Raw genomic sequence first — 13,861 nt, forward strand, 5'->3', positions numbered from 1 at the left:
AAGCCCATATTTTTTAGCACTGCGGTGAGGTAATCCCAATTTACACGATCAAATGCCTTCTCTGCGTCCAATGAAAGAAACAGAGAAGGCACATTTTGTTTGGAAGCATAGTCCACAAGATCAATAATTTTCCGAATGTTATCTGGGGCCTTTCTATTACGGATAAAGCCCACCTGATCTTGATGGATGAGCTTTGGAAGAATGTCATTTAGTCTAGTTGCTAAGATTTTTGTAAATAACTTAATATCTAGATTAATCAGGGAGATAGGCCTATACTTTTTACAGTGTTGTTTACATTTCCCAGGTTTAGGGATTACCGATATACGAGCCTCAAGAAGTTCCTTGGGTATAGTCCCCCCCTCTAGTATGTGGTTGAAACTCTCAACTAAGATGGGGCCAAGATCCTGTGCAAACGTTTTATAGAAAATACCTGAGTACCCATCGGGGCCTGGCGCCTTACCCATCTTTAAATTTCGTATCGCTAAATTCACTTCATGGATAGTTATTGGCGAATTTAGCTTATCTAGGTCTTCTGTTGCTATTTTGGGTAAGTTACAATCCTGTAGGAATGCATTTGTATCTCTATCTAGTGTGATAGTATTTTTGGATGGGGGCAGGGCATAAAGTTTCTGGTAATACTGGGCAAAAGTGTCAGCAATGATCTGTGGATGGTTTGAGATCTGCCCATTTGTCATTTGAATTTGTGGTACTGTGGATGTCCTAGTCATTTCTTTTAATTTAAATGCTAACAGTTTATCAGGTTTGTTGGCTTGTATGAAGTATTGAGTATCAATCAGTTTTAGAGACCTGGTAGCCTCCTTTGTCAACAGCTGATCCAGAGCATTTTCTTTGTCTCTCAGTAGCTTTAATGTTTTGTCATCTAGTGATAGCTGATGCTGTGATTGTAGGTGTTTAATCTCGCTTCTAGTACTTTCTAGTTGAGTCAAATACGCTTTATTCTGTTTGTTAGATTCTTTTATTAGAATTCCCCTGGCAAAGGCTTTTAAAGCTCCCCAAATATACAAGGGGTTAGATACTGAGTTTTGATTAAGTGTTAAAAAGTGAGAAATTTCTGTCTGCAAATTTTGCGTAAATAATTTATCTCTGAGCAAAGTTGGGTTTATAGTCCAGCTTCTGCCCCTATAAGGGTCAATTAAGCCACTTAATTTTGTTAATACTACGTTGTGATCCGACCATGTGGTTGGTATAATATCTGAAGCTAATATCAAAGGGGACATAGTTTGGCTAACCAGAATATAGTCTATTCTTGAGTAAACATTATGTGAGGTGGAGTAGAATGAATAATCTCTTGTTTTTGGGTTTATATATCTCCAGCTATCTACAAGATTATGGTCAAGAATAAAATCAAACAGAAGCTTCTTGGAACTTTGAGATGGAGATGTGCGTGGGATCGCTGACTTGTCTAGTTCAATATTGGCTACTAAATTGAAGTCTCCCCCTATGATTAGGCGAGATTTTTTCCATGTGGTTAGCATCATTCCTAACTTAGACAAAAATGGGGCCTGAGATTCATTAGGGGCATATATATTTCCCAATATAACATGTGTGTCGTGTATCCTGCCCTTAACTATAATGTATCTCCCAGCCTTGTCAATAATTACCTCGTCCTCCTTAAAATTTAGCTCTGAATGGACCAGAATGGAAACACCACATTTCTTGGATTGGCAGGTGGCATGAAATTGTGTGGGGTAATTTCTATCCCAATTTTTAGGGGTTTTTATTTTTGTAAAATGGGTTTCCTGTAATAGGATGATGTGGGCTTTCATAGATTTATATGTGTCTAAGGCTTTACGTCTCATGATGTGGGAGTGTAACCCTCGAACATTATGTGTGACTATATTTAAAGACATTTCCTACCTACGTGTACAGTGAGAGAGTGAGTAAAGAAAAATAAAGAAGACTCCTGAAACATAGGTAAAGAAGCTTACCACTCGTTGGCTGGCCGGGACCCCCTCCCTGTATGAAAGTAGAGCTGTCAAGTCTGTCTCGTGGAACACATAGCTGCTGTAACATACCTCTATGTAATATATGACATGCTAAGATGAGAAAATATGTAACGGTTAGTCTGAGCAATAACAAATCAATGAACAACTGACCTTGTTCGGTCCGAACTTGGATCTTTGATCCAGGAATGCAATATGACATAGCAATAACAAATAAAATAAAGAAACTAGCAAACATAAATAACTAATACAACAAAAGAAACTTCGGGCATACATTATTGGCATATTAAATGCCTATTACCTCGGTGATATAACCAAAACAACTTTGACTCTGGATAAGGGTGAGCCCTATGATTCTGGACTTATAACAATAATCTAACTATTTAGAAACATTAAGTCCAGGTCAAGAGTCATTTCATTTCTTTCGGGCTTGTTCTCAGAATTTAAGCCCCCCTTAGTGGTGATGCTTCCCTTTAGGGAACGTGCAGAATTACAGTCATAGCTTGGGAATTATTTCTGCAAGTCAGGTCGGGCTCTCCGGTTCTTGATTTCTCTTCTTAGCCTTCCCATTTTTAAGCACCGGTGTCCAGGTGCGGCTCAAAGCTTTCCTTTGTGGTTTGGGAGACTGTGATGGTGACTGTGATGATTTCTCAATATGGAGCTTGTTTAGAATCGATTGTCCCTCATCAATTGTGGCACAAGAGTATGTTGTTTTGTCCACTGTAAAGGACAACTTGAAGGGGAATCCCCATCTGTATTTAATTTGGGCGTTAGCCAGGGCTGCTACTATCGGCTTGAATTCTCTTCTCTTCTTCAGAGTGATAGGGGAGAGATCCACAAATATTTGAATTTTATGGTCCTCATAAGTGATCTCTGGAACTCCCCGCACTGCTTGCATAATTCTATCTTTAATATGGTAATAGTGAAGTTTTGTTATCACATCTCTGTGGGCCCCTGGTGTTGGAGGCTTAACTAAGGCTCAGTGAACTCTGTCCATAAGAAGGAAATATGTATCTTCCTCTGGTAATATTTGTTGGAAGATTTGTGTAATAACGTCTTGAAGATTATTATATTTTTCAGGTAAGTTGCGTATGCGAATGTTCGATCTCCGAGATCGGTTTTCCAGATCCTCCAGTTTTTGTATTTGCGCTTGTTGTGCGCTCACTGTTGCTTGTAACTCTGGGATCTCCTCTATTAAGTCATCGACTTTATCCTCAATTGCTGAAGTTCTCTCACCAATGTCAGCAATCTCTTGTGTTAATTCTGAAAGGGCCGCTCTCATTTCTTCATGAAACATTTGTTTTATCTGCTTTAAGAGGGCCTCATTGGAGGAGGTTGATTTCTGGGAGACAATGGGGGGATCCTCCGTGTCTTCTTCTTGTTCCATCCGTTGAGATAGGTCTAGCATAGCCTGTTTCTTTTTCTGTTGTGACTTGGAAAGGCACTCTTTAACCGATTGCGTGCGGCTTTTCATCTTCTAGATGTATCTTCCCAAAGCAGGGAGTGTTGGTTGGTGCTGAGGTTTCCGTGCTTTTGAGAACCTATCGCTCTGATAGCTACGTAGCAGCCCTGGGAGCCTTAATCTTTCAGAGAGCCACTCTGCCCCTTGACTTTACACAGACATGCCCAAAGTAATCTTCATCTAGATCATTTAAGCATTTATTATATCCATTAGTGCTTGAGAGTAGAGGGAGTTTGGCATATAAAAGACAATCTTTCCTGATAGGGTGAGATGAGTTAGGGCCTGCAGTAATCACCTCTCTTGTTTTCCCTGTCGCCTCAGTTGCTGCGGGCTAAAGGATGAGAGAGCAGCGGGTGGAATCAGCCCTTATAAGTATTAAATCACCCTATCTAGAGTCCATTTATGTGATGTAGATCATCCAGGAAAAAGTGTAGAAAGTCTCTATTTTCTGGGTTCAGTTAATTTTCAGTTAGCACTCACCTCCCCTGGGGAGTCTGTCCTCACAGGACCATCACGGGCAGGGGATTTTGGATATGACCCACCAGCAGGCTAACTGGCAGGAAAGGGGTGAGGAGGGAGTGCTATTTTTTCACAAGTGATTAACAGTGTAATGTAGCTGGTGAAGGCAGGCAAAGACAGTTCCAGACTGCTCCAGGTTGCAGGCTAGCTTCCGATGACTCTTTCCCCACCCCCACCCCCCTCTACTACTAGGCAGCTCCATTTTTTATGGTTGTTTAATATTTTATTTAATATGATAAGATTTGTCTTTCATTTTGCCTAGTCTAGAATTATGGATATATTTAGTTTAAACTCAAACTATGGTGACAGGTTTGACAAGCACTTATTTTAAATAGAAATATTCTAATTTACAGTGAAATTGCATAGTCTCTGTTTGGCATATTTGGATTTTACATGTTATAATGCAATACATGCTGCTTCAATTTTTTGTTTTATCTGTTTGTCATATTGATATACTCTTACACTTTCATTTTATTTTATTATTGCAATTTTAATAACATAGGGCTTGATTACAAGTGGTATGCTATTTAGCGCTTCCGCCCAAGCATGAACTTTGCTAGAGGTAACCTTTTTATGCACCCGTATTACAAGTTTTGGCCGAGAGTGAAACCCGACTTGCGCTAGCTTCAGCACTTCAATGGAGAGTGTGGAATATTTCACATTCCAATTGTTCTTCACATACAGGAATTTGTTATTTTTATTGTAAATAAATCTCTCTATATATATATACAGTATATAGTATACTGCTTTTTGTTCTATTCAGATGGCTGTATCATGCATTTGAGAAAGGGGATGCAATACCTCCGAAACGTTATGCATTTTTAATATTATTTATTAAAGCCTAAGTTTTACCTTTTTTCAGAGAGTGCCTTTTTCTTGCTTATGGATATTATATATATATATATATATATATATACAGTGGGGCAAAAAAAGTATTTAGTCAGCCACCAATTGTGCAAGTTCTCCCACTTAAGAAGATGAGAGAGGCCTGTAATTTTCATCATAGGTATACCTCAACTATGAGAGACAAAATGTGGAAACAAATCCAGACAATCACATTGTCTGATTTGGAAAGAATTTATTTGCATATTATGGTGGAAAATACGTATTTGGTCACCTACAAACAAGCAAGATTTCTGGCTCTCACAGACCTGTATCTTCTTCTTTAAGAGGCTCCTCTGTCCTCCACTCATTACCTGTATTAATGGCACCTGTTTGAACTTGTTATCAGTATAAAAGACACCTGTCCACAACCTCAAACAGTCACACTCCAAACTCCACTAGGGTGAAGACCAAAGAGCTGTCGAAGGACACCAGAAACAAAATTGTAGACCTGCACCAGGCTGGGAAGACTGAATCTGCAATAGGCTAGCAGCTTGGTGTGAAGAAATCAACTGTGGGAGCAATAATTAGAAAATGGAAGACCACTGATAATCTCCTTCGATCTGGGGCTCCATGCAAGATCTCACCCCGTGGGGTCTAAATGATCACAAGAACAGTGAGCAAACATCCCAGAACCACACAGGGGGACCTAGTGATTGACCTGCAAAGAGCTGGGACCAACGTAACAAAGGCTACCATCAGTAACACACTACGCCACCAGATCCTTCAGTGCCAAACGTGTCCCCCTGCTTAAGCCAGTACATGTCTGCGCCCATCTAAAGTATGCTAGAGAGCATTTGGATGATCCAGAAGCGGATTGGGAGAATGTCATATGGTCAGATGAAACCAAAGTAGAACTGTTTGGTAGAAACACAACTCGTCGTGTTTGGAGGAGAGAGAATGCTGAGTTGCAACCAAAGAGCACCAAACCTACTGTGAAGCAACATCATGCTTTGGGACTGTTTCTCTGCAAAGGGAACAGGACGACTGATCCGTGTACATGAAAGAATGAATGGGGCCATGTATTGTGAGATTTTGAGTGCAAACCTCCTTCCATCAGCAAGGGCATTGAAGATGAAACGTGGCTGTGTCTTTCAGCATGACAATGATCCCAAACACACCGCCCGGGCAACGAAGGAGTGGCTTCGTAAGAAGCATTTCAAGGTCCTGGAGTGGCCTAGCCAGTCTCTAGATCTCAACCCCATAGAAAACCATTGGAGGGAGTTGAAAGTCTGTGTTGCCCAGCAACAGCCCCAAAACATCACTGCTCTAGAGGAGATCTGCATGCAGGAATGGGCCAACATACCAGCAACAGTGTGTGAAAACCTTGTGAAGACTTACGGAAAATGTTTGACCTCTGTCATTGCCAACAAAGGATATATAACAAAGTACTGAGATGAACTTTTGATATTGACCAAATACTTATTTTGCACTATAATTTGCAAATAAATTCTTTCCAAATCAGTCAATGTGATTGTCTGGATTTGTTTCCACATTTTGCCTCTCATAGTTGAGGTATATCTATAATGAAAATTACAGGCCTCTCTCATCTTCTTAAGTGGGAGAACTTGCACAATTGGTGGCTGACTAAATACTTTTTTGCCCCACTGTATATATATATATATATATATATATATATATATACCTATACTTGTATATCTATTCTATAGATATTTAGGTATATATATATATTAGGGATGCACCGAAATGAAAATTCTGGACCAAAACCGATACCGAAAATTCAGGATGCCCCTGACCGAAAACCGAAACGAAAATTACTTTTTTTCTTTTTTAACTACAGTGTGTGTGTGTGTAGCTGAGAGAGCTTGTAGGCGGGAAAGCTCCAACAAATGGGCGTGATCTGCAGTGAAACTGGTGGAGCTCTACAAGGGAGAGCGTGGTTATAGCCAGACAACAATACGAGGTGGACATGTGTTTTGTTTTTGGGTGTAGTTATCCGTGTGATGGGCGTGGCTGCACCTGATCGTCTCTCATCATATCTCCACCTAGTTCCAGGTTCGGGTCTCACACTAACCCATCAGATTATGCATATATAGTGTGCACGCATATTTGCCTCAGGCAAATAGAATGTCTATGCACATGAGGCTTATGTATGAGCACTGCATATAAGGCTTATAACATATTCACTGTGTGTGCTTAGGGCTGTGTCTGATAATATCAATTGTTTATAAACATGTTACTTATCCTCCTTTGAATACTGTATTTAGAACTTTGGTTTCCTTCTAAAGAAAAAAAAGGGCATTGCTGGTTTCAAGTATCATCATGTCATGGTACTTATGTGTGTGCTCTGTGTACCATGCCAGTGCTGTGCTGCTCACCTTATGCTAAGGATAGACATGTAACTCAATGGAACAGGGGAGGGCTGTACATTTTTAGCCATTTTTGTCCTCTTTGGGTCGAAATTGGAATTGCACATTATTCTTTATTTAGTTCTGTGTAACAGAATCAGATTTAACAGTTTAGTTGTTTTTACCAATTATCCAAATAAAGTATTGTCCTAGAAAACTATTATTATATGCAAAACAGTAAGTCAATAATGAACTCAAACAACAGCTCTAGACTGGCATCAAATTTGAAATATGCTACACAATAATTTTACCGAAAATAAAAAGCAAAAAAAACCGAAATAACCAAAAATGCAATTTTCGGCCGAAATGTTTCTGCCGCCGAAATTTCATTACATTAACATTATCACATATATATATATAGAAATGTATATCTAATAATAAAAATTAAAAAAAAATCTATGTGATAAACATAGGAATGTAAAATATGCGTAACACACCTTAAGTTTCTCAATGTAGGTCGTAGTTATCTTAAGGTGAGTTATTGAAACATTAAAAATTAAAAATATATTAATAATTATTTGAAAATATACAGTAATAGATACTTTAAAAAAATATTTATATGTTCTATGGAATCATTCGATTTTTTTTACAGTATCTATAATAATTTATAATAACTATTAATATTTTACATTTTATATTTAATATTTCAATAACACACTGTAATATAACTAAGTTTTCATGTTAACCAGACACAGCGTTAGACTTAAATTGTGAAACCTGAAGCATGTTACCTATATTTTACATTCCTATATGTTCTTCATATAGAAAAGCATGTCATTTTGTATTATTAATTATAAATATAATTATATATATACATATATATATATATATATATATATATATATATATATACAGTATATACTGTATATACATATAAGATAATGTTAATGCAAAATATATATCTAAACTGCGTGCGAGGACAAACACACCTGGCCTTCAACACTGCAGAGTGAGTAACGGGCCGGCCGGATGTAGACGTGGTCGGACATGACGTGGGTGTGACATAGGCGTGGCCGGGTGTGACATGGGCGGGATTGGGTGGGTCATGGTGCGGACGGGCCGGGCGGGTCATGATGTGGGCGGGGTCAGGCATGGGCGTGACGGGTGTGGGTGGGGCCGGGCAGGCCCTGCCGAGAGCTCAAAAGATGGGGGATAGAGAGACAGCAAAAGAGAGGGGGGAGAGAGAGATCAAAAGAGGGGAGATAGAGAGAGCAAAAGAGAGGGAGAGAGACAGCAAAAGAGAGGGGGAGGGAGAGCAAAAGAAAGGGGAGAGAGAGATCAAAAGAGGGGAGATAGAGAGAGCAAAAGAGAGGGAGAGAGACAGCAAAAGAGAGGGAGGAGAAAGTGGAGAGAAAGAGCAAAAGAGAGGGGAGAGAGAGCAAAAGAGAGGGGGAGAGCGCAAAAGAGGGCAGAGAGCGCAAAAGAGGGCAGAGCGAGCGCAAAAGAGAGGGGGAGAGAGAGCAAAAGAGAGGGGGGAAAGAGAGCAAAAGAAAGTGGAGAGAGAGACCGCAAAAAAGGAGGGAAATAGAGCAAAAGAAAGGGGAAAGAGAGCAAAAGAGGGGGGATAGAGAGAGCAAAAGAGAGGGGGAGAGAGAGAGCAAAAGAGAGGGGATATAGAGAGCAAAAGATGGGGGGGAGAGAGAGCAAAAGAGAGGGGGGAGAGATAGAGCAAAAAAAGAGGGGGGAGAGAGAGAGCACAAAAGAGGGGGAATAGAGAAAGCAAAAGAGGGGGGACAGAGAGAGCAAAAGAGAGGGAGAGAGACAGCAAAAGAGAGGGGAGAGAGACAGCAAAAGAGAAGGGGAGAGAGAGCAAAAGAGAGGGGGAGAGTGAGAAAAAGATATGGGGGAGAGAGCAAAAGAGAGGGGAGAGAGAGAGAGCAAAAGAGAAGGGGTGAAAGAGAGGGGAGAGAAAGAGAGAGCAAAAGAGAGAAGAGAAAGAGAGAGAGAGAGCAAAAGAGAGGGGAGAGAGAGCAAACGAGAGGGGGTGAGCGCAAAGAGAGGGGGAGAGAAATTGCAAAAGAGAGGGGGAGAGAGAGAACAAAAGAGAGGGGGGAGAGAGAGAGCAGAAGAGAGGGGAGATAGAGAGAGAGCAAGGGGTGGAACCGCTGTACTGCAAAAATTGGCCCGTGTACAGAGGCTTTAGGACTAGCATATATATATAGGAATAGATATACAGGTATATGTATATACAGATATATATGTAGGAATGTGTATTTACAAGAAAAATTTAATTTTCCTGTATGTGAAGAATGTTAAATATTTACAGTAAATATACAGTAAAACGCATTAATTATTGTGTAATTATTATTTTTAGAAGATAGTGTTTAAATGAGAGTAACAGTATATTTTAATGTATTTATGTTGTGTTTGGTGCAACCTTTATTTTAGCCCTAACTCTTTATGCCAGATCTTCCGTGGTGCTAGTCCAATGCACATTAAATTTGATTGTGCTCAAGCGATCGTGTTTACTTTCAACTTTCAATAAACACGCCCGCTATATTTTTATACCTCACATGCTAACGTTAGAGCAGCTCTTGTAATTTAGCCCATAGCCCTCTATCCCAAGGTGATATTGGGTTTCTAGGACATCCAGACAATCAAGTAAGGAGCACTCATGTTTATGTATGCTAAAATACAGCATATAAATGTTTAAATAAATAGCTAGACATATATATATATATATATATATATATATATATATATATATTTATACATAAATATATAAATAATAGCTGCTGTGGCAGGTTGCTATGTCCGCCACAAGAGCATTTTGACCCCGTATGGTAGCTTTAGTAGATGCCATTTTTATAGTGTTATAACTTGTCTTAAGAACACTGTTAACCTTTAATGACAGGTTCCTGTCAACCCAACATCATCTAATCACATTACCAAGGTGTTCAAAGTTATCCCTAATCTCCTTTGATCCATTTCTCAGACTACAATGAATTCTAGCCTCACTGACTTGGTCCTCTACGTCAAAGTTTTATAGAAATTCCACAGTCCCATTCCAGGATTCCAGTTAGTTTGAGAATTACTGTTGTTTAGATTTGCTGTATATAAAATTTATTTTTCTTACATTTTACTAATTCATTCATGACATGCTATATTTGTACATTTGTTTTGCCTCCTTATATAGATTTGTATATAATTATTGTGTTACAATGTTCCTATAAAACAACTCTACTACAGCTCAACATACCTTTACCTCTGATTATCTGGCTCCCACTCACACAGTGAGTTTTAACACATTTCCAAATAAGGATTATTGAGCAGCTCTTTTGAGAACTTTGATTGCTGTTGATTGCCCATGACTTCTATTGCCCTGTCACATTGACAAGGTGAAGCATTCCAACATACAGGTCTTATTAATGCTTATTCTTTCAATTATTCTGCTAGTGTGACTTGAAGGCTTTAGATGAGAAAATCCCTATAATCGTACTGCACTTGTCTATTTATTAGATGCATAATGTGTTTCTTGCTATTCATGAGTATCAAGAGTAGTAACCAATCTATCTTATGAAAAGTAATTTTGTTGTGAATTGCAAAATATATACAGTAAGTAATATTTATTTTTACTCTACACTATTTGTACTTTACAGTTAACATTACACTGTATGGATCTAAAAATACTTCTAATCTGAGGATGTATGTTAATTAACTTATATGTTCCTTGCTCCATTAGAAAATTGTTTTATTATGTAAAGTCAGACTCATTACATCTAGTTATTGGACAAAGAATTGCCTTTTTTATTTTTACAAAAAGCAACTGTTAAATAAACTGGTGTCACGACAAATCAATGTAAAATATATCATCTCTTCCAACTAATACACTTTAAAAGAACATGTGACAGCAGAACATAAAAATCTAAATTGTTATCTTAAATGATGTGTCAGCATGGAAAAAACATTTACATTCAATTGCACTTAGCCCAGTAGGAGCAGCACATAAAAGTACTCATCCTGAATACAAAGCAAGGTCAATGATATAAATACTACTGATCCTCATGATAATAATGTTTAAAGCCATATGGAATATATGTATTTACCTACTGCATTAAAATTACAATTCAGGAGATCTTTATATTTTAATGTAGAACTGTGGTATTCGTTTAAACCCAGACAAAATTGAATTTATTTTAATCATTTACAGTCCTTAGAAATATTTTCTAAAAAGTAGACATTTTATTATGCATATTATAAACCTTATTTATATGTCTGTCTATCATCTATCTCTATCTATCTATCTATCTATCTATCTATCTATCTATCTATCATCTATCCTATCTATCTATCTATCTATCTATCTATCTATCTATCTATCTATCTATCCACTATGATATATCATCATCTATCCATATATCTATCATCTATTCATCCTTCTGTCTGCCTGTCTGTCTATCTATCTATCTATCTATCTATCTATCTATCTATCTATCTATCTATCTAGAAGTGGCACAGATCATGCAAACCTTCTAAATCATGTAGTATAAAGCAACATATTTTATCTTCTAATGAACAAAATATTAACAATGGGAAATCTATTTTGCTTAATACTTAAGAGTAAGACCCATGTTATGAATATGCTATGCTTAGCTTATACATTTATATAGTGTTTTATTTATTTATTTAAAATATATATTGCCAGTGGACTTATTCTATTACCTGACCCTACCTTTAATTTTATTGAAACCCCCTTCACTGGACATATAAAATGCACTACCTTGAATGTTCAGGACAGCGTTGAGATTTAAATAAAAAGAGAGAAGCGCTTAACCTGTAAACGAACAATAGCATAATAGCTTGTTCTATGGCTAGTTACCCCCCAAGAAGCAGCCTCTTCAACATGTGCCTTTCACAGAGAAGAACTTTCCTGAAGCATATCAGTCTGATCCTGAGTTTGCAGTACAGTCCAGCCCCAAAATACCAGGCAATCCTGGTAATATATATGTTACAGCCCTTATAATGGTAGACTGATGTTTGTTTATCCTGGTGTTAAATTACCTAATTTATGTGCCAACACTAATCTTTAAATAAGGATCAGACATCATAATATGCCTGAAAATGAAATAAACAAATATTGTGTCCTAACACTTGATATTGATAATCAAAAACGAAGCAAAATCTCTCGGGGGAAAGGGGGGGGGGGCTGGTTGGAGCATTATGTTGCAATTTAAGTGTCTCTTCTTCACATCCATAACCCTGCATAGCAAGATAAACAGCTTACAAGCTAAAATGCCTTTTTAACATTTTTTAAGGGACCTCGTAGTATTGAAAAGACTGCTTAGATTATCTCACCAGAGTGGAGAGCTTTAGATCTATGGGTCCTTAGGGCCTGATCATAAAAGATTCCCATGCTTGGAGAGAAATTTTAGCACTAACTTTACAGGGGCTGAACTGACTGAATGCTATTAGAAAAGGGGCAGAATCTGAAAGTGCTGCAGAATCTGTTGGCACTTTACAAATAAGCGATGATAATAATAATAACAAATCCCAGAGAGATGAGAAATGCATCCCATAAAGGTCTCCTCTCAGATCGGATTATCTAAAATCCTCTGCCAGCATTGCGAGTTCTCTCACAAGGTGCTAGATAGGCAGACTTTGTTATACTTCTCTAAGGGGTGCTCTCTGTATTTCTGTATATGGAGAGAAAAGCCCAGTGCAATATAGCGCTGCATGACAGGACAGTTTTGTTACACTTACACTTTATTTGTGTTTTTTATTTTACATTACTTCAGAATGGATGCTTTACATAGTATTACATTTAAGCTTTGGACTATTTTGTATTAAGATTTTGATGCAGCAGCAATTTTACAAATTCTGATTATCTTTTGAAAGTTTATGTGTTACTTTAATACATTAAGATCATACAATAAACAAAGAGAAGCGCAACCTCTAGTAGATAAAAGTAAACTTCTTTATTCGTTATAGTTAAAATTCCAGCAGCTGGAAAACATGAGACAAGGTGCAGGGTCTGACTAGTTTCGGCTTGTGGCCATAATCGTAAACCTAACACACCATAAAACAAACTTGATTTAAAAAGGATTCATTACTCTCTAATTGGTTAATTGACATAAGGGGTGGAATTCGAGTTTCCAACATTTAACACTTGGAGTACAATGAATAATCACTTTAAACAGAACAGCACATACTTTTCTACTCAAGCAAGACATCAAACTTGCATGTGAATAGTCATTTGAAAAAGCATTGTTGTACATATAATTTCAAAGATTTCAGCCAAATACAGAACATAAGTAAATAAATAAATAAACAACCTCTCCACTCAACAGAAACTATCCTTAAAAATATTATAATAAGTTGCTTGCCAAGAAAAGGAAGGAATGTCATAGTACTATTCCCCTTTATAACTCCTATTAGTATCTGGTAGCAAAAAAAGAATTATATACTTAGTAAGAACAATACATTCTGTATACAAAGGGGTGATAACAGAGAAGTTCTTCTCTTATATATACATACATATAGAACTTTCCCTAACACATGGATATTTAAATATCTTATATTGCTGTAAGACCATATGATGTGATTATACATGTAGATGGCTATATAACCTGCTGCCCGGTTAATAGTGTGTACTCTAAATAAGGACATGTTAATACCTGACTATAGTTGTAACATACATAGATGTCTCCCCATATGTATTATTCTCT

The sequence above is a fragment of the Bombina bombina genome, chromosome 2 (genome assembly GCF_027579735.1).
Source record: "Bombina bombina isolate aBomBom1 chromosome 2, aBomBom1.pri, whole genome shotgun sequence".
Taxonomy (NCBI): Eukaryota; Metazoa; Chordata; class Amphibia; order Anura; family Bombinatoridae; genus Bombina; species Bombina bombina.